The following is a 21,749-nucleotide window of genomic DNA, read 5'->3' on the forward strand; positions in this document are numbered from 1 at the left end:
AAGGTCAGTGAGAACATCTCCTTAACCTACCATCAAAGTTATTCACCTCATGTTATTTTAATCACAAAGTGTTTACCTTTTTTCCAAATGGAACTTTATTGATATATGAATTCTGTGCCATAAAACTCACCCTTTTAAAGTGTACAATTCCATATTTCTAGTATAGTCACAGAAAAGTGAACCAACACTATTGTCTAATTTCAAAACATTTTCATTGCTCCAAAAAGAAACTCTCTACACATCATTCCTCCCTCCCTCATTCCCAGCAAACATGAAACTGCTTTTTGTTTCTATTATCTGGATTATTTCATATAAATGGAATTACACATTATGTATCCTTTGGTATCCTGTCTTCCTTAGCTTAGTATGATGTTTTCAAGGTTCATCCATGTTGTATCATGTAACAGTACTGCTTTCCTTTTTAAAACTGAGTAATAGTCTGTTGTATGGATATACAGAAGTTCCTCCTTATTCATGGGGAATATATTCCAAGACCCCCAGTGAATGCTGAAACCAGAGGTAGTACAAAATCTTGCATGTGTATTACACAATATGCATATATATACGCATATTTTCTATGCATACCTACCTATGATAAATTTTAATTTATATATCAGGCACAGTAAGAGATTAACAATAATAAAGTAGGCCAATTATAAAAATATACTGTGATAAAAGCTATGTGAATGTGGTCTCTCTCTTCCTATCAAAGTATCTTATTATACTATACTCAATCACCCCATTCTGTTGTGAGATGATAAAATGTCTGTGTGATGAAATGAAGCAAAATGAATGACCTGGGCATTGTGACATAGCTTGAGGCTGCTATTGACCTTCTTCTTCTTCTTCTTCTTCTTCTTCTTCTTACTTAATTTCAATTATCAAGTGTATAGTACACCATTAGTTTCATATGTAGAGTTCAATAATTCATCAGTTTCATATAACATCCAGTGCTCATCACATCACCCACCCACTCCACTCCAGCAACCCTCAGTTTGTTTCCTATAGTTAAGGGTCTCACATGGTTTTTCTTCCTCTATGATGACTTCCCATTCAGTTTTCCCTCTCCTCCTCTCTGATCCTCTGTCCTGTGTCTTACATTCCACATATGAGTGAAACCACATGATAATTGTCTTTCTCTAATTGACTTACTTTCTAATAGCTGAATAATATCCCATTGCATATATATATATATATATATATATATATACACACATATATATACCACATCTTCTTTATCCGTTCATCTGTCAATAGACATCTGGGCCTTTTCCATAGTTTAGTTATTGTGGACATTGCTTCTATAAACATTGGGGTGCAGGTACCCTTTTGGATCACAAGGTTTACATCTTCTGTGTAAATACCTAGTAGTGCAATTGCTAGGTCATAAGATAGCTCTATTTTTAACTTCTTGAGGAACTTCCACACTGTATTCCAGAGTTTGCATTCCCACCCTCAGTGTAAGAGGCGTTCCCCTTTCTACATATCTTCATCAACATTTGTTATTTCCTGAGTTGTTAATTTTAGGCATTCTGACTGCTGTGAGGTAGTATCTCATTGTGGTTTTGACTTGTATTTCCCTGATGCCGAATGATGTGGAGCATTTTTCATGTGTCTGTTGGCCATTTGTATGTTTTCTTTGGAGAAATGTCTGTTCATGACTTCTGCCCATTTCTTGACTGGATTTTTTGGGGTTTTGTGTGTTGAGCTTGATAAGTTCCTTATAGATCTTGGACACTCATCCTTTATTTGATAGGACACTTGGAAATATCTTCTCCCATTCCATAGGTAGCTTTTTAGTTTTTTTGACTATTCCCTTTGCTGTGCAGAAGTTTTTATTTTGATGAAGTCCTAATAGTTCATGTTTGCTTTTGTTTCCCTTGTCTTTGGAGACATGTCTAGCAAGAAGTTGCTATGGTACAGATCAAAAAGGTTGCTGCCTGTCTTCTCCTCAAGGATTTTGATGGATTTCTGGCTCACATTTAGGTCTTTTATCCATTTTGAGTTTATCTTAGTGTATTATGTAAGAGAATGCTCCAGTTTCATTCTTGTACATGTGGCTGTCCAATTTCCCAACACAATTTGTTGAAGAGACTGTCTTTTTTCCATGGGATATTCTTTCCTGCTTTATCAAAGATTGACCATAGAGTTGAGGGTTCATTTCTGGATTCTCTATTCTGTTCAATTGATCTGTGTGTCTGTTTTTGTGCCAGTACCATGGGGTCTTAGTGATTACAGCCTTGTATTAGAGCTTAAAGTCTGGCTTTGTGATGCCACTAGCTTCAGTTTTCTTTTTTAACATTCCTCTGGCTGTTTGGGGTCTTTTCTGGTTCTAAATTTTAGAATTTTTTTTTCAGCTCTGTGTAAGATGTTAGTGATATTTTGATAGGGATTCCTTTGAATGTGTAGCTTGCTCTGTGTAGCATCAACATTTTCACAATATTTGTTCTTCCCATCCATTAGCATGGAATGTTTTTACATTTCTTTGTGACTTCCTCAATTTCTATCATAAGTTTTCTCTAGTGTTTAGATTACATATACTTTACCTTTTTGGTTAGGTTAATTTCTAGGTATCTTATAGTTTTTGGTGCAATTGTGACTGGGATTGATTCCCTAATTTCTCTTTCTTCTGTCTCAGTATTAGTGTATAGAAATGCAACTGATTTCTGTGCATTGATTTTGTATCTTGCCACATTGCTGAATTGCTGTATAAGTTCTAGTAACTTAGGGATAGAGTTTTTTGGGTTTTCCACATAAAATCTCATGTCATCTGCAAAGAGAGAGTTTGACTTCTTCTTCGCCAATTTGAATATCTTTTATTTCTTTTTGTTGTCTGATTGCTGAGGTGAGGACTTCTAGTACTATGTTGAACAAGAGTGGTGAGAATGGACATCCCTGTCATGTTCCTGACCTTAGGGGAAAAGCTCTCAGTGTTTCCCCATGGAGAATGGTAGTTGTTATGGGCTTTCAATAGGTGGCTTTTATAATATTGATGTATGGTCCCTCTATCCTTACACTGGGAAGAGTTTTCATCAAGAAATAATGCTGTATTTTAACAAATGCTTTTTCTTCATCAATTGAGAGTATGATATGGTTCTTGTCCTTTCTTTTATTAATGTGATGTATCACATTGATTCGCAAACGTTGAACCACCATTGCATCTCAGGAATAAGTCCCATCTGGTCATGAAGAATAATCCTTTAATGTACTGTTGCATCCTACAGGCTAGGATTTTGATGAGAATTTTTGCACCCATGTTCATCAGGGATACTGATCTGTAATTCTCCTTTTTTGGTGAGGTCTTTGTCTGGTTTTTGGATCAAGGTAATGCTCTCCTCATAGGACAAGTTTAGAAGCTTCCCTTCCATTTCTATTTTTTGAAAGAGTTCAGAAGAAGAGGTATTAGTTTTCCTTTAAATGTTTAGTAGAATCCAACTGGCCCTAAACTCTTGTTTCTTGGGAAATTTCTTATTATTTCTTCAATTTCCTTGCTCGTTATGGGTCTGTTCAGGTTTTTTATTTCTTCCTGTTTTGGCTTTACAATGGTGGAAAGGAAGGAAGCTGAGGAAAAGAGAGAAAAACAACTAAAGGACCATGAGGGGAGGCTTTGAGAAATCACTGATACCATAAAGCAAAACAATATTAAAATCATTGGGGTCCCAGAGGAAGAAGAAAGTGAAAGAGGGACAGAAAGTATATTTGAACAAATCATAGGTAAGAGCTTTCCTAATTTGTGGAAGGAAATAGGCATTCAAGTCCAGGAGGTACAGAGAACCCCCCTCAAAATCAATACAAATAGATCAACATCCCAAGATATAATAGTGAAGCTTTCAAATTTCAGATATAAAGAGAAAAATCTGGAAAGCAGTTCAAGACAAGAGGCAGTCATAGTCCTTAATGTGCAAGGGTAGAAATATTAGACTGGCAGCAGACCAATCTATGGAAACTGGCAGGCCAGAAAGGCTGGCATGATATAAAGCCAGAAGGACTGGCATAAAGAGAAAAACCTGCAGCTAAGAAAACTTTATCCAGCAAGGCTGTTATTCAGAATGGAAGGTGAGATAAAGAGCTTCCAGGATAGACAGAAAGTGAAAGATTATGTGATATTAAACCATCCCTGCAAGAAATATTAAGGGGGATCCGATAATTGAAGAGAAATCCCAAGAGAAACATAGACCAGAAAGAAACAGATAATCTACAGAAACAGGAAATTTACAGGTAATATAGTGGCACTAAATTTATATCTTTCAATAGTTACTCTGAATATAAATGGGCTAAATGCTCCAATCAGGGTATCAGATTGAACGAAAAACCAAGACCCATAAATATGTTATCATTTTAGACTCAAAGTCACCTCCAGATCAAAAGTGAGGGGGGCGGTGAAGAGCCATTTATCATGCTAATGGACCTCAAAAGAAAGTTGGGGTAGCAATTCTCATATCAGACAAATTAGATTTTAAACCAGACTGTAGTAAGGGATGAAGAAGGACACTGTATTATACTTAAAGAGTCTATCCAACAAGAAGATCTAACCATTATAAATATTTATGCTCCTAACTTGGGAGCAATTATATAAACCAATTAATAACAAAATTAAAGAAACTCATTGATAATAATACAATAATACAATAATAAATAATAATACAATAATAAACCCCACTCACAGCATGGTCAGACCACCTAAGCAGAACATCAATAAGGAAACAAGGGCTTTGAATGAAACATTGGACCAGATGGACTTCACAGATATACACAAACCATTCCATCCTAAAGCAACAAAATACACATTCTTCTTTTTGTTTATTTATTTATTTAATTTTCAGCATAACAGTATTCATTACATTTTCACCACACCCAGTGCTCGATGCAATCTGTGCCCTCTATAATACCCACCACCTGGTACCCCCAACCTCCCACCCACCCCCCGCCACTTCAAACCCCTCAGATTGTTTTTCAGAGTCCATAGTCTCTCATGGTTCACCTCCCCTTCCAATTTCCCCCAACTCCCTTCTCCCCTCCAACTCCCCATGTCCTCCATGCTATTTGTTATTCTCCACAAATAAGTGAAACCATATGATAATTGACTCTCTCTGCTTGACTTATTTCACTCAGCATAATCTCTTCCAGTCCCATCCATGTTGCTACAAAAGTTGGGTATTCGTCCTTTCTGATGGAGGCATAATACTCCATAGTGTATATGGACCACATCTTCCTTATCCATTCATCCGTTGAAGGGCATCTTGGTTCTTTCCACAGTTTGGTGACCGTGGCCATTGCTGCAATAAAACTTGGGGTACAGATGGCCCTTCTTTTCACGACATCTATATCTTTGGGGTAAATACCCAGTAGTGCAATGGCAGGGTCATAGGGAAGCTCTATTTTTAATTTCTTGAGGAATCTCCACACTGTTCTCCAAAGAGGCTGCACCAACTTGCATTCCCACCAACAGTGTAAGAAGGTTCCCCGTTCTCCACATCCTCTCCAACACATGTTGTTTCCTGTTTTGTTAATTTTGGCCATTCTAACTGGTGTAAGGTGATAGATATCTCAATGTTGTTTTAATTTGAATCTCCCTGAGGGATAGTGATGATGAACATTTTTTCATGTGTCTGATAGCCATTTGTATGTCTTCATTGGAGAAGTGTCTGTTCATGTCTTCTGCCCATTTTTTGATATGTTTGCCTGTCTTGTGTGTGTTGAGTTTGAGGAGTTCATTATAGATCCTGGATATCAACCTTTTGTCTGTACTGTCATTTGCAAATATCTTCTCCCATCCCGTGGGTTGCCTCTTTGTTTTTTTGACCCTTTCCTTTGCTGTGCAGAAGCTTTTGATTTTGATGAAGTCCCAAAAGTTTATTTTCGCTTTTGTCTCCTTTGCCTTTGGAGACATATCTTGAAAGAAGTTGCTGTGGCTGATATCAAAGAGATTACTGCCTATGTTCTCCTCTAGGATTCTGATGGATTCCTCTCTCACGTTGAGGTCTTTTATCCATTTTGAGTTGATCTTCATGTACGGTGTAAGAGAATGGTCGAGTTTCATTCTTCTACATATAGCTGTCCAGTTTTCCCAGCACCATTTATTGAAGAGACTGTCTTTTTTCCACTGTATATTTTTTCCTGTTTCGTCAAAGATTAATTGACCATATAGTTGAGGGTCCATATCTGGGCTCTCTACTCTGTTCCACTGGTCTATGTGTCTGTTTTTATGCCAGTACCATGCTGTCTTGGTGATCACAGCTTTGTAATAAAGCTTGAAATCAGGTAAGGTGATGCCGCCAGCTTTATTTTTGTTTTTCAACATTTCCTTAGTGATTCGGGGTCTCTTCTGATTCCATACAAATTTTAGGATTATTTGCTCCAGCTCTTTGAAGAATACTGGTGGAATATTTATCGCAATGGCATTAAAAGTATAGATTTCTCTAGGCAGTATAGACATTTTAACAATGTTTATTCTTCCTATCCAAGAGCATGGAACGGTCTTCCATCTTTTTGTGTCTTCCTCAATTTCTTTCATGAGTGTTCTGTAATTCCTCGAGTACAGATTCTTTACCTCTTTGGTTAGGCTTATTCCCAGGTATCTTATGGTTCTTGGTGCTATAGTAAATGGAATTGATTCTCTAATTTCCCTTTCTGTATTTTCATTGTTAGTGTATAAGAAAGCCACTGATTTCTGTACATTGACTTTGTATCCTGTCACGTTGCTGAATTGCTGTATGAGTTCTAGTAGTTTGGGGGTGGAGTCTTTTGGGTTTTCCATATAAAGAATCATGTCATCTGCAAAGAGAGAGAGTTTGACTTCTTCATTACCAATTTGGATACCTTTTATTTCCCTTTGTTGTCTGATTGCTGTTGCTAGGACTTCTAATACTATGTTGAACAAGAGTGGTGAGAGTGGGCATCCTTGTCGTGTTCCTGATCTCAACGGGAAGGACTCAAGCTTTTTCCCATTGAGGATGATATTTGCTGTGGGTCTTTCAGACAATTAGATTTTAAACTAAAGACTGTAGTCAGAGATCCAGAAGGACACTACGTCATTCTTAAAGGGACTATCCACCAAGATGATCTAACAATTGTAAATATCTATGCTTCCAATATGGGAGCAGCCAATTACATAAGAAAACTGTTAATCAAGATAAAGAGCCATATTGATATGAATACACTAATCGTTGGAGATCTTAACATGCCTCTCTCAGAAATAGACAGATCATCGAAGCAGAAAATCAATAAAGAAACAAGAGTATTGAATGACACATTGGACCAGATGGACCTCATAGATATATACAGAACATTCCACCCTAAAACAACAGAATACTCATTCTTCTCAAGTGCACATGGAACTATCTCCAGAATAGACCACATACTGGGTCACAAATCAGGACTCAACTGATACCAAAAGACTGAGATTATTCCCTGCACATTCTCAGATCACAATGCTTTGAAACTGGAGTTCAATCACAAGGAAAAGTTCCGAAGGAACTCAAACACCTGGAAGCTAAAGACCACCTTACTTAAGAATGCTTGGATCAACCAGGAGATCAAGGAAGAACTGAAACAATTCATGGAAACCAATGAGAATGAAGACACTTTGATCCAAAACCTATGGGATACAGCAAAGGCGGTCCTGAGGGGGAAATACATAGCCATCCAAGCCTCCCTCAAAAAAATTGAAAAATCCAGAAAACAGCAGCTTTCTCTACACCTTAAAGAACTGGAGAATCAACAACAAATCAAACCAACTCCACACATAAGAAGGGAAATAATGAAGATTAGAGCTGAGATCGATGAGGTAGAAACCAGAGATACAGTAGAACGTATCAATGAAACTAGAAGCTGGTTTTTTGAAAGAATCAATAAGATTGATAAACCATTGGTGACACTAATCCAAAAGAAAAGAGAGAAAGCTCAAATACATAAAATTATGAATGAAAAGGGAGAAATCACAACGAACACAAAGGAAGTAGAAACAATCATCAGAAGTTATTTTCAACAGTTATATGCCAATAAACTAAGCAATCTAGATGAAATGGATGCATTCCTGGAAAACTATAAACTCCCAAAATTGAATCAGGAAGAAATTGACAACCTGAATAGACCAATATCTAGTAACGAGATTGAAGCGTTGATCAAAAACCTCCCAAAAAACAAGAGCCCAGAACCTGATGGATTCCCCGGAGAATTCTACCAAACTTTCAAAGAGAAATAACACCTATTCTCCTGAAGCTGTTTCAAAAAATTGAAGCAGAAGGAAAACTTCCTGACTCTTTCTATGAAGCCAGCATTACCCTGATCCCCAAACCAGGCAAAGACCTTACCAAAAAGGAGAATTTCAGACCAATATCACTGATGAATATGGATGCTAAGATTCTCAACAAGATCCTAGCAAACAGGATCCAACAGCACATTAAAAAGATTATCCACCATGACCAGGTGGGATTCATCCCTGGGCTACAAGGATTGTTCAACATTCACAAATCAATTAATGTGTATTTTTATTTTCTTAAGGAATCTCCACACTGTTTTCCAAAGTGGCTGCACCAACTTGCATTCCCACCAACAGTGTAAGAGGGTTCCCCATTCTCCACATCCTCTCCAACACTTGTTGTTTCCTGTCTTGTTGATTTTGGCCATTCTAACTGGTGTAAGGTGGTATCTCAATGTGGTTTTGATTTTAATCTCCCTGATGGCTAATGATGATAAACATTTTTTCATGTGTCTGTTAGCTACTTATATGTCTTCTTTGGAGAAGTGTCTGTTCATGTCTTCTGCCCCCTTTTTGATATGATTATCTATTTTATGTGTGTTGAATTTGAGGAGTTCTTTATAGAGCTTAGATATCAGCCCTTTGCCTATAGTGTCATTTGCAAATATCTTCTCCCATTCCATGGGTTGCCTCTTTGTTATGTTGACTGTTTCCTTTGCTGTGTAGAAACTTTTGATCTTGATGAAGTCCCAAAAGTTCATTTTCACTTTTGTTTCCTTTGCCTTTGGGGACATGTCTGTGGAAAGAACCAAGATGTCCTTCAACAGATGAATGGATAAAGATATGGTCCATATATATGATGGAGTGTTATGCCCCCATCAGAAAGGATGAATACCCAACTTTTGTATCAACATGGATGAGACTGGAAGAGATTATGCTGAGTGAAATATGGCTCTCTTACTTATGGAGCATAAGGAATAACATGGAGGATGTTGGGAGATGGAGAGGAGAAGTGAGTTGGGGGAAATCAGAGGGGGAAACAAACCACAAGAGACTGTGGACTCTGAAGGATAAACTAAGGGTTTTGGAGGGGAGGGGAGTGGGGAGTTGGGTGAGCCTGGTGGTAGGTATTAAGGAGGGCATGTATTGCATGGAGCACTGGGTATGGTGTGTAAACAATGAATTTTAGAACACACACACAAAAATTAAATTAAATTAAATTTAAAAAATCATAGAAACAAATGAAAATGAAAACACAACTATTCAAAACCTCTGGGATTCATCAAATGCTGTTCTAAGAGGGCAGTACATAGCAATACAAGCTTTTCTCAAAAAATAAGAAAAGTCTCAAATGCACAAGCTAACCTTACACTTAATGGACTGGAGAAAGAAGAGCAGAGAAAGCCTAATCCAAGCAGGAGAAGAGAAATAATAAGGATTAGAGCAGAAATCAATGAAATTGAAAACCAAAGAAGAGTAGAACAGATCAATGAAACTAGAAGCTGGTTCTTAGAAAGAATTAATAAGATCAATAAACCCTTACCCATACTTATCAAAAAGAAAAGAGAAAGAACCCAAATTAATAAAATTGTGAATGAAAGAGGAGAGACCATGACCAACAGCAAGGAAATAAAAACAATTTAAGGATATATTATAAGCAAAAATATGTCAACAGATTAGGCAATCTGGAATAAATGGATGCATTCGTAGAGACTTACAAATTGACCTTCCGATGATAGATTAGAAGGAAGGACATCTGTTTCCAGACCAGCGTTGACCAATGGTAACTGGAACCATGAAAGCAAAACCTCAGATAAGGGAGAACTGTACCATAATTTATTTGTCCATTTGTCCACTGATGGATGTTCAGGTGGTTTTCATTTCTTGTCTGTTATGTATATGCTGCTATGAACATTTGTGTGCAAGTTTTCATTTGAATGTATGTTTTCAGTGCTCTTAGGTGGACCTCAGAGTAGAATTACAGATCACCTTTTGTCATTTGTGTGGTTATCACTGAATATTCTGGAAATGTTCCTGATCTCTTCCATGCTCTCAATGGAATGACAGATAGTACACTGTTATTGAGCCCCTTCTATGTGCCAGATTTGGGGCATACTGACAGGCAAGACAAAGCCCCCTCCCTCAACTTCAATTCTATGCTCCCATCCCCCTGTCCTTGCTTCCATTCAGACCCACACCATTCCAGAAATCTATCACCCGCCCCCATATTGTTTCCCTAAAGTCCATCCAGGTATCAGAGTGATGTCTTGCTAATATTGTCATGTCACCCTTCTACTTTAAACTCCCATGGAGTTGGTCACCTATAGGATAAATCCTGGACACCTTAAGGTTCATAGGTCAACAGTGATGAGGCTCTTTCCTGCTTCTCCAGCTGCATCTGGAGCCCAGTGTCCCCTGACATTGACCCCACCTACATGGACCTTCTTGTGGGTCTTTGACAATTCCTTCCTTTATGTGCCTCATGGAATCTTTCCCACTGAAGCACCCCACTGCACATGTAGTCCCTACTACATGCCAGACACTAGGAGTCTGCAGTAAACTAGACAGACACCACTCCCACCCTCACTGTCTTTCTTTCTGAAATGATCCTTCTTCCAGTTGTTCCTTAATCCATCCAGATAAATCCTTTCTGGAACTATCTCTGAACCCTCAACTGACTTGCTCCCTCTCAGCCCAGAGCCACTGCAAGAGGAAGCAGGACAGCAGCAAATGATCCCTGGAATTTGGGGAGCAGATGAAACTGGAGTCAAATTCCACCTGGGCCTCTCACCCATAGTGTGGTTTCAACAAGTTATATAACCTTTGAGGACAACTTTCTTACCTGCAGGATTTGCAAGGGCACTGGACTTGGAGTAGATAATATGAGTGTAAGGTGTGTGGCAAGTTCTGGGCTCATCTCAGGAAGTTACTTACCACTGCTTGAGCATGTAACATTTTAATTTTTCCCATGGTATTATCACATTTTATGACTACTTATTTATGTGTTCCTTCTCCCCTACTAATCTAAGAGATTCTCAAAGGCATTAACTACTGATTATTAACTTCAGAATCACTCTTTCCTGGCACAGTTCTTGAAAAAAAATTTAAGTTTGGCTTCCACTTATTATCTTAATTAACCCTGAGAGGCAGAGATCTGGCAATCACACTACTCTGGCCAGCTTGATAATTTTCCCAGCAGCAAGTAGAACGATCTCAATGCACAGAGAAGGAACCTGAGGGGCTGACAGATGGCCACACTCAGATACCTAAGGTGGACATTCAGAGGTCCCCCACTCTCGATCAGGTCTGTTTTCATGGCGATCTCCTCTGTCTGCAGTGATCCCTCAAACCTCCTCCCTGCACTGACCAGAGTGCACACAGACCTGTTTGTCCCTTCTGATGCCAGGGCCCTCTGCATAGGTGTCATCTGATCGACCTCTTGAATATGCTGATTACCAAGAGAGGGGTGCCTGAATCCAGGTCCAGCTGTTCATACTTCTGATTTCATACAGGTGACCCCAGAGAAGCCTCTGCCATCACGCTAGAGCTTTGTTGCACAATAGAATCACCTAGAGGTCTTAAAAAGTACTGATGCCTGGATCCCATCCCTGAGACTTCAAAGGTTTTTCAAGTCCTCTAGGGGATTTCTAAATGTTTAGAGAAGATTGGGAAGTCTGGGGGCTAAGCTCACAGAACAAAAGAGTCTCTGGCAGTTGCCTGCCTCTCGAGGTGGCAGCCTCAGAGCATGGAGCAACTGTGATATCACAGGATCAAAGTTGAGGGCTTTGTCATAATATCAGGACAGACAGACTAGCTAGCAGTCACTGCTCAAACCCTGAAACAGAGAAATCACTATTTGGTGGGATGAGGTAGATTTTTCCATTACAGAGTGCTACTGTTCAAAAAACAGGCAAACAAAACAAAAACCAACAGGGAAAAAGTGAGTTTTTAAAAATTAAGATGACATTTGTCCTTGGTTTCATCTCCTTGCTCCTGGCCCTCTAGCTGGAACATGGAGCCACCCTATCTTTTGCAGCTCACTTTTCTTCTGTCAAGTCTCCTATTTCATAGGATGCACTTTGCAGGAGAACTGAAGGAGGATATGGTCCCTGACTCTAGGAAGCTTGCAACCTAAGAGCAGAGACAGACCTGTCAACAATGAATAATTCTACAAAGCAACCAGAAATAGCATTACAAGGGAGGTAGGAAGGGGGTTCTAAGGATCAGACTGAAGGAGGGTATTAATTTGTCCTGGGGAGGACCAAGGAAGTTTTGGAGAAGGAGGAATACTTGAGTTGGGTCTTGAACAGGTCTTAAACGTGGTCAGCCTATCACACAGGCAAGTGGAGGGCAGGCACCTGCACTAGGTGAATCAGCAGTCCAAGTAGGGTATACAGGTGTTTGCAGTGGGTGGAGGAAATAGTGAAGGAGTGTGGAGAGAATGGGCGGGGGTCACCTGGAGGAGCACCTCGGGGCCGCGAGCAGAGGAGTGGCATCATTAACCCCAAGCTTGGGAGAGGGCAGTCCTGGAGGCTGGAGATAGTAAGGGCCATGGCAATAGTGCTGACCAGGGGAGGTTATGAGGGCTCAGCTAGGGCAGCACCCATGGTCAAGGGAGTTTAACATGTAATGCAGTTCAGCAAAAACTGAGAACCCACTATGTGCAAAGTAGGAGCCATCATGGAGACAACCTGGCAGATCTCCAAAGACATCAATCCTGTTCCCCAAGCTGTAAACTGTTCTTTAAGTAGTGTGATTTCCTTGTTAGACCTATCGCTCACCCAATAAATAATAACACCATGAGCCAGGGATGTGTGAACACCTCGTGCCCAAGCCCAAGGCCTGCGGGGATGGGACTAGGGCACGAATGCCTTCCCCCACCCCTACCTGGATTCTCTTCCCTTCTCTCTCACCCAGCAGGAGGCACGTTTGCTGCACAGTAGGAGGACAAGTCACCTCCTTATATTCAGAATTTGTCAGCTCCCCACAGAAGTCCAGACAGATAAGCCCAAGTGTTGATTTAAAAGAAGGAGAAGGAGAAAGAAGGAGAAGAAGAGTGGGAGAACTTTATCTCTTTGGTAATTAAATTAGATGCACAAGATATGATTAATTATCCCATAGAGTTTCATTTACTCTCTCTCCTAGGACTATGCCTCCTGGGAAACATGTGATTGTACTGGCACCAAACCAGCCATATGAACCCAGGAGTGGGAGGATGGTTATGCTGATTCTACTGAAGTTCCTGAGAGACTGTCTGGGTATGCTGTGATTCTGGCCAAGCATTATTAAGTCTTGGCTCCCATAGTGAGTTCAGTTTGGAGGTATCATAGTACAACTTCCTTCTCTTTTCCAGGGGGAGCAACATGCTTCTGTATGACTTTGTTTATTCTCCATTGCTGAAAACATATGCTGTCTGTTACAATGTGTAAGACGAGGAATGGTTAGACTGTTAGAAGCGAGAGGTCAGCTGCACAACACAAATCCAATGGAGCTTAGTTTTAGCAGAAAGAGAGTTAGTATAGAATATTCAACAGCGGGGAGGAGTCAAGATGGCGGAGAAGTAGCAGGCTGAGACTACCTCAGCTAGCAGGAGATCAGCTAGAGAGCTTATCTAAAGATTGCAAACACCTGCAAATCCATCGGCAGATCAAAGAGAAGAAGAACAGCAATTCTAGAAACAGAAAAACAACCACTTTCTGAAAGGTAGGACTGGCGGAGAAGTGAATCCAAAGCGACGGGAAGATAGACCCCGGGGGGAGGGGCCGGCTCCCGGCAAGCGGCGGAGCAACGGAGCACAAAATCAGGACTTTTAAAAGTCTGTTCCGCTGAGGGACATCGCTCCGGAGGCTAAACCGGGGCGAAGCCCACACGGGGTCGGCGTAACCTCAGGTCCCGCGGGGTCACAGAAGGATCAGGGGTGTCTGAGTGTCGCAGAGCTTGCGGATATTGGAACGGGAAAGCCGGCTGCAGAGACAGAGCCGACAGTGAGCTCGCAGCTCGGAGTTGCCTTGAACCGGTCGCAGTCTCGGTGAGCTCAGAGCGCGGCCGGAGGTCAGGCAGACGCGAGTTACTAGGAGCTGTTCGCTGAGGGCGCACTGGGGAGCGGGGCCCCGGGCTCTCGGCTCCTCCGGGCCGGAGACCAGGAGGCCGCCATTTGTATTCCCATCCTCCGGAACTCTACGGAAAGCGCTCAGGGAACAAAAGCTCCTGAAAGCAAAGCCAAGCAGACCACTCAGCCCGGCCCCTGGTAAGGACGGTGTAATACCACCTGGGGCAAAGACACTTGAGAATCACTACACCAGGCCCCTCCCCCAGAAGATCAACAAGAAATCCAGGCAAGACCAAGTTCACCTACCAAGGAGTGCAGTTTCAATACCAAGGAGAGAGCAGCAGAATTCCAGAGGAGGAGAGAACAAACCACAGAACTCATGGCTTTCTGCCTGTGATTTTTTTAGTCTTGCAGTTTATTTTTTTTTCTTTTTCATTTATTTTCTCTTCTTCTGCTAAAATTTTTTATAATTTTACCCTTTTCTTTTTTAACGTTTTTTAACTAGATTATCTAATATATATATTTTGCTTTTTTATACCTTTCTTTATTCATTTTCTTTTTTTTTATTCTTTTTTTTTCTATCTTTCTTTTTGAACCTCTTTTTATCCCCAAATCAGAAGAGATCCTAATCTCTTCAATCCTTTTTTTTTCTTAATTCTTTTTTAAATTCTTGATTGAATTTTTAATTCAATCTCTTTTTTTTAATTCTTTTTTTCTTTTTTTTCTTTCTTTCTTTTTGAACCTCTTTTTATCCCCAAATCAGAAGAGATCCCAATCAGAAGAGATTGGGAGATCCCAATCAGAAGAGATTGGGAGATCCCAATCAAAGGAGATCCCTCACCCAATCGTGAGGGGGGAGAAATCCCCCCGCATGATTTGGGATCTCTTCTGATTTGGTTAAAGCATATTTTCCTGGGATTGTTGCCACCCTTTTAGTATTTTACTTGCTCCTTCATATACTCTTAGCTGGACAAAATGACAAGGCGGAAAAATTCACAACAAAAAAAAGAACAAGAGGCAGTACTGAAGGCTAGGGACCTAATCAATACAGACATTGGTAATATGTCAGATCTAGAGTTCAAAATGACAATTCTCAAGGTTCTAGCCGGGCTTGAAAAAGGCATGGAAGATATTAGAGAAACCCTCTCCAGAGATATAAAAGCCCTTTCTGGAGAAATAAAAGAACTAAAATCTAACCAAGTTGAAATCAAAAAAGCTATTAATGAAGTTCAATCAAAAATGGAGGCTCTCACTGCTAGGATAAATGAGGCAGAAGAAAGAATTAGCGATATAGAAGACCAAATGACAGAGAATAAAGAAGCTGAGCAAAAGAGGGACAAACAGCTACTGGACCATGAGGGGAGAATTCGAGAGATAAGTGACACCACAAGACGAAACAACATTAGAATAATTGGGATTCCAGAAGAAGAAGAAAGAGAGAGGGGAGCAGAAGTTATACTGGAGAGAATTATTGGGGAGAATTTCCCCAATATGGCAAAGGGAACGAGCATCAAAATTCAGGAGGTTCAGAGAACGCCCCTCAAAATCAATAAGAATAGGCCCACACCCCGTCACCTAATAGTAAAATTTACAAGCCTTAGTGACAAAGAGAAAATCCTGAAAGCAGCCCGGGAAAAGAAGTCTGTAACATACAATGGTAAAAGTATTAGATTGGCAGCTGACTTATCCACAGAGACCTGGCAGGCCAGAAAGAGCTGGCATGACATTTTCAGAGCACTAAACGAGAAAAACATGCAGCCAAGAATACTATATCCAGCTAGGCTATCATTGAAAATAGAAGGAGAGATTAAAAGCTTCCAGGACAAACAAAAACTGAAAGAATTTGCAAACACCAAACCAGCTCTACAGGAAATACTGAAAGGGGTCCTCTAAGCAAAGAGAGAGCCTACAAGTGGTAGATCAGAAAGGAACAGAGACAATATACAGTAACAGTCACCTTACAGGCAATACAATGGCACTAAAATCATATCTCTCAATAGTTACCCTGAATGTTAATGGGCTAAATGCCCCAATCAAAAGACACAGGGTATCAGAATGGATAAAGAAACAAAACCCATCTATATGTTGCCTCCAAGAAACTCATTTTAAACCCGAAGACACCTCCAGACTTAAGGTGAGGGGGTGGAAAAGAATTTACCATGCTAATGGACATCAGAAAAAAGCAGGAGTGGCAATCCTTATATCAGATCAATTAGATTTTAAGCCAAAGACTATAATAAGAGATGAGGAAGGACACTATATCATACTCAAAGGGTCTGTCCAACAAGAAGATCTAACAATTTTAAATATCTATGCCCCCAACGTGGGCGCAGCCAACTATATAAACCAATTAATAACAAAATCAAAGAAACACATCAACAATAACACAATAATAGTAGGGGACTTTAACACTCCCCTCACTGAAATGGACAGATCATCCAAGCAAAAGATCAACAGGGAAATAAAGGCCTTAAATGATACACTGGATGAGATGGACATCACAGATATATTCAGAACATTTCATCCCAAAGCAACAGAATACACATTCTTCTCTAGTGCACATGGAACATTCTCCAGAATAGATCACATCCTCGGTCCTAAATCAGGACTCAACCGGTATCAAAAGATTGGGATCATTCCCTGCATATTTTCGGATCACAATGCTCTGAAGCTAGAACTCAACCACAAGAGGAAGTTTGGAAAGAACACAAATACATGGAGACTAAACAGCATCCTTCTAAAGAATGAATGGGTCAACCGGGAAATTAAAGAAGAATTGAAAAAAAATCATGGAAACAAATGATAATGAAAATACAACGGTTCAAAATCTGTGGGACACAACAAAGGCAGTCCTGAGAGGAAAATATATAGCGGTACAAGCTTTTCTCAAGAAACAAGAAAGGTCTCAGGTACACAACCTAACCCTACACCTAAAGGAGCTGGAGAAAGAACAAGAAAGAAACCCTAAGCCCAGCAGGAGAAGAGAAATCATAAAGATCAGAGCAGAAATCAATGAAATAGAAACCAAGAAAACAATAGAACAAATCAACGAAACTAGGAGCTGGTTCTTTGAAAGAATTAATAAAATTGATAAACCCTTGGCCAGACTTATCAAAAAGAAAAGAGAAAGGACCCAAATAAATAAAATCATGAATGAAAGAGGAGAGATCACAACTAACACCAAAGAAATACAAACTATTATAAGAACATACTATGAGCAACTCTACGCCAACAAATTTGACAATCTGGAAGAAATGGATGCATTCCTAGAAACATATAAACTACCAAAATTGAACCAGGAAGAAATAGAAAGCCTGAACAGACCCATAACCAGTAAGGAGATTGAAACAGTCATTAAAAATCTCCAAACAAACAAAAGCCCAGGGCCAGATGGCTTCCCGGGGGAATTCTACCAAGCATTTAAAGAAGAACTAATTCCTATTCTCCTGAAACTGTTCCAAAAAATAGAAATGGAAGGAAAACTCCCAAACTCATTTTATGAGGCCAGCATCACCTTGATCCCAAAACCAGACAAGGATCCCATCAAAAAAGAGAGCTATAGACCAATATCCTTGATGAACACAGATGCAAAAATTCTCACCAAAATACTAGCCAATAGGATTCAACAGTACATTAAAAGGATTATTCACCACGACCAAGTGGGATTTATCCCAGGGCTGCAAGGTTGGTTCAACATCGGCAAATCAGTCAATGTGATACAACACATCAATAAAAGAAAGAACAAGAACCATATGATACTCTCAATAGATGCTGAAAAAGCATTTGACAAAGTACAGCATCCCTTCCTGATCAAAACCCTTCAAAGTGTAGGGATAGAGGGCACATACCTCAATATCATCAAAGCCATCTATGAAAAACCCACTGCAAATATCATTCTCAATGGAGAAAAACTGAAAGCTTTTCCACTAAGGTCAGGAACACGGCAGGGATGTCCATTATCACCACTGCTATTCAACATAGTACTAGAAGTCCTAGCCTCAGCAATCAGACAACAAAAGGAAATTAAAGGCATCCAAATCGGCAAAGAAGAAGTCAAATTATCACTCTTCGCAGATGATATGATACTCTATGTGGAAAACCCAAAAGACTCCACTCCAAAACTGCTAGAACTTATACAGGAATTCAGTAAAGTGTCAGGATATAAGATCAATGCACAGAAATCAGTTGCATTTCTCTACACCAACAACAAGACAGAAGAAAGAGAAATTAAGGAGTCAATCCCATTTACAATTGCACCCCAAACCATAAGATACCTAGGAATAAACCTAACCAAAGAGGCTAAGAATCTATACTCAGAAAACTATAAAGTACTCATGAAAGAAATTGAGGAAGACACAAAGAAATGGAAAAATGTTCCATGCTCCTGGATTGGAAGAATAAATATTGTGAAAATGTCTATGCTACCTAAAGCAATCTACACATTTAATGCAATTCCTATCAAAGTACCATCCATCTTTTTCAAAGAAATGGAACAAATAATCCTAAAATTTATATGGAACCAGAAAAGACCTCGAATAGCCAAAGGGATATTGAAAAACAAAGCCAAAGTTGGTGGCATCACAATTCCGGACTTCAAGCTTTATTACAAAGCTGTCATCATCAAGACAGCATGGTACTGGTACAAAAACAGACACATAGACCAATGGAACAGAATAGAGAGCCCAGAAATAGACCCTCAACTCTATGGTCAACTAATCTTCGACAAAGCAGGAAAGAATGTCCAATGGAAAAAAGACAGCCTCTTCAATAAATGGTGTTGGGAAAATTGGACAGCCACGTGCAGAAAAATGAAATTGGACCATTTCCTTACACCACACACAAAAATAGATTCAAAATGGATTAAGGACCTCAATGTGAGAAAGGAATCCATCAAAATCCTTGAGGAGAACACAGGCAGCAACCTCTTCGACCTCAGCCGCAGCAACATCTTCCTAGGAACATCGCCAAAGGCAAGGGAAGCAAGGGCAAAAATGAACTTTTGGGATTTCATCAAAATCAAAAGCTTTTGCACAGCAAAGGAAACAGTTAACAAAACCAAAAGACAACTGACAGAATGGGAGAAGATATTTGCAAACGACATATCAGATAAAGGACTCGTGTCCAAAATCTATAAAGAACTTAACAAACTCAACACCCAAAGAACAAATAATCCAATCAAGAAATGGGCAGAGGACATGAACAGACGTTTCTGCAAAGAAGACATCCAGATGGGCAACAGACACATGAAAAAGTGCTCCATATCACTCGGCATCAGGGAAATACAAATCAAAACCACAATGAGATATCACCTCACACCAGTCAGAATGGCTAAAATCAACAAGTCAGGAAATGACAGATGCTGGCGAGGATGCGGAGAAAGGGGAACCCTCCTACACTGTTGGTGGGAATGCAAGCTGGTGCAACCACTCTGGAAAACAGCATGGAGGTTCCTCAAAATGTTGAAAATAGAACTGCCCTATGACCCAGCAATTGCACTACTGGGAATTTACCCTAAAGATACAAACGTAGTGATCCAAAGGGGCGCGTGCACCCGAATGTTTATAGCAGCAATGTCCACAATAGCCAAACTATGGAAAGAACCTAGATGTCCATCAACAGATGAATGGATCAAGAAGATGTGGTATATATACACAATGGAATACTATGCAGCCATCAAAAGAAACGAAATCTTGCCATTTGCGACAACATGGATGGAACTAGAGCGTATCATGCTTAGCGAAATAAGTCAAGCGGAGAAAGACAACTATCATATGATCTCCCTGATATGAGGGAGTGGTGATGCAACATGGGGGCTTAAGTGGGTAGGAGAAGAATCCATGAAACAAGATGGGATAGGGAGGGAGACAAACCATAAGTGACTCTTAATCTCACGAAACAAACTGTGGGTTGCTGGGGGGAGGGGGTTGGGAGAAGGGGGGTAGGGTTATGGACATTGGGGAGGGTAGTGCTTTTGGGTAAATTGGAAGGGGAGATGAACCATGAGAGACTATGGACTCTGAAAAACAATCTGAGGGGTTTGAAGTGGCGGTGGTGTGGGAGGTTGGGGTACCAGATGGTGGGTATTGTGGAGGGCACGGCTTGCATGGAGCACTGGGTGTGGTGAAAAAATAATGAATACTGTTTTTCTGAAAATAAATAAATTGGGAAAAAAAATAAAATAAAATAAAATCCTGAAAAAAAAAAAAGAATATTCAACAGCTCACAGTCTTATGTAAAGGTTGAAGAAAGAAACTCAGGGTTTAGAAATGACTCCCAAAGCTACACCTCAGAACCAGGCCACTGAAGAAGCTCTTACCTCTCCTTGGATCTGGAAGCTTCCAGCCTTGAACACCTCTCTTCTGCCTCAGTCTGGTCCAGAAGTCACAATGTTTCTCCTAGCTCCAGACCAAATTACATTGCTGTGATCTGCAGCGGCAAATGGGTGCTCCAGGACCCACCTCTTGACTTCTTCCTAGCTATTGGCTTGTCTTGGACCCTCCACTGAATGAACATCCTCACAGCTGTGCCTGCCAGAGCAAGAGTGGGACCTCCACATCTCTTCGGCTCCAGCACCCACTGGGGAGTGTTTGACTACTCAACACCAATCAGACTTAGATCCCAGCTGCAGCAAGGCTGGAAATGGAGAATCTCGTGTTCATTTTCTACAGTGCAAAGACTGAAAAGAATGCCAAACATTAGGGCATGTCTCCACACAGAGGCCCTCATGAGGCAGGGAAAGGATAGACACTTAGACCCATTCCCATACTCAAAAAGCAAGGAAATCCTATCTCACCATGATTCCTTCCACAGCATTTGGTCTGAGCAGGTTGGTCTTCTCTCCATCTCACAAGAGCTATATAATGGGACATTTGTATTTTGTTCCTATCATGCACCCAGCCTGGTTTCCCTCCCACTTCTATTTACCCATGTAAGTCTTACCTAGTCCCTAAAATATAGTTCAAGTCTTCAATGAAGACTTCCCCAACTACTCTGTCCTTGTAAGGTCTCTCTCTCCTGGGATACTATGTGCTAGAGTCTCTTTCACACCACAGAGCACACATGGAACCTTAGTGTATGAGGCCCCTGATTGCCCTGTCATTGCTTCCTATATGATAATTGCAAACCTCTAATTAAATGAACTCTTATAAAAAGAAATGGCCCAGGTCTGTTGTTCTTGTATTCCTAACAGTTTTGTAGCTCAGTGCTGAAAACATAAAAACCATTCAGCTCCCATCCTCTGAAAAGACTTATATACTATACTGTAAAAAGGGGCTAATAATGCCAGCTCTGTTTCTCCGTGTGTGTGTGTGTTGTTGGATTCAGATTAAAAGAGGTAATATACAGGAAAAAGTGCTGTGGCCTTTCCTATTGCTACTGCTGATCAGAATCTGCTCTTATCCCAAATCACATTGCAAAATGAGTCTGAGAACTTGGTCTGTGAGGCTTGGGCCTTGGGTCTTACAGTGCTTCTCTGCCCTGCGGAGACATGACCAGTCTGTG

This window comes from Neovison vison, chromosome 5 (genome assembly GCF_020171115.1).
Source record: "Neovison vison isolate M4711 chromosome 5, ASM_NN_V1, whole genome shotgun sequence".
Lineage (NCBI taxonomy): Eukaryota > Metazoa > Chordata > Mammalia > Carnivora > Mustelidae > Neogale > Neogale vison.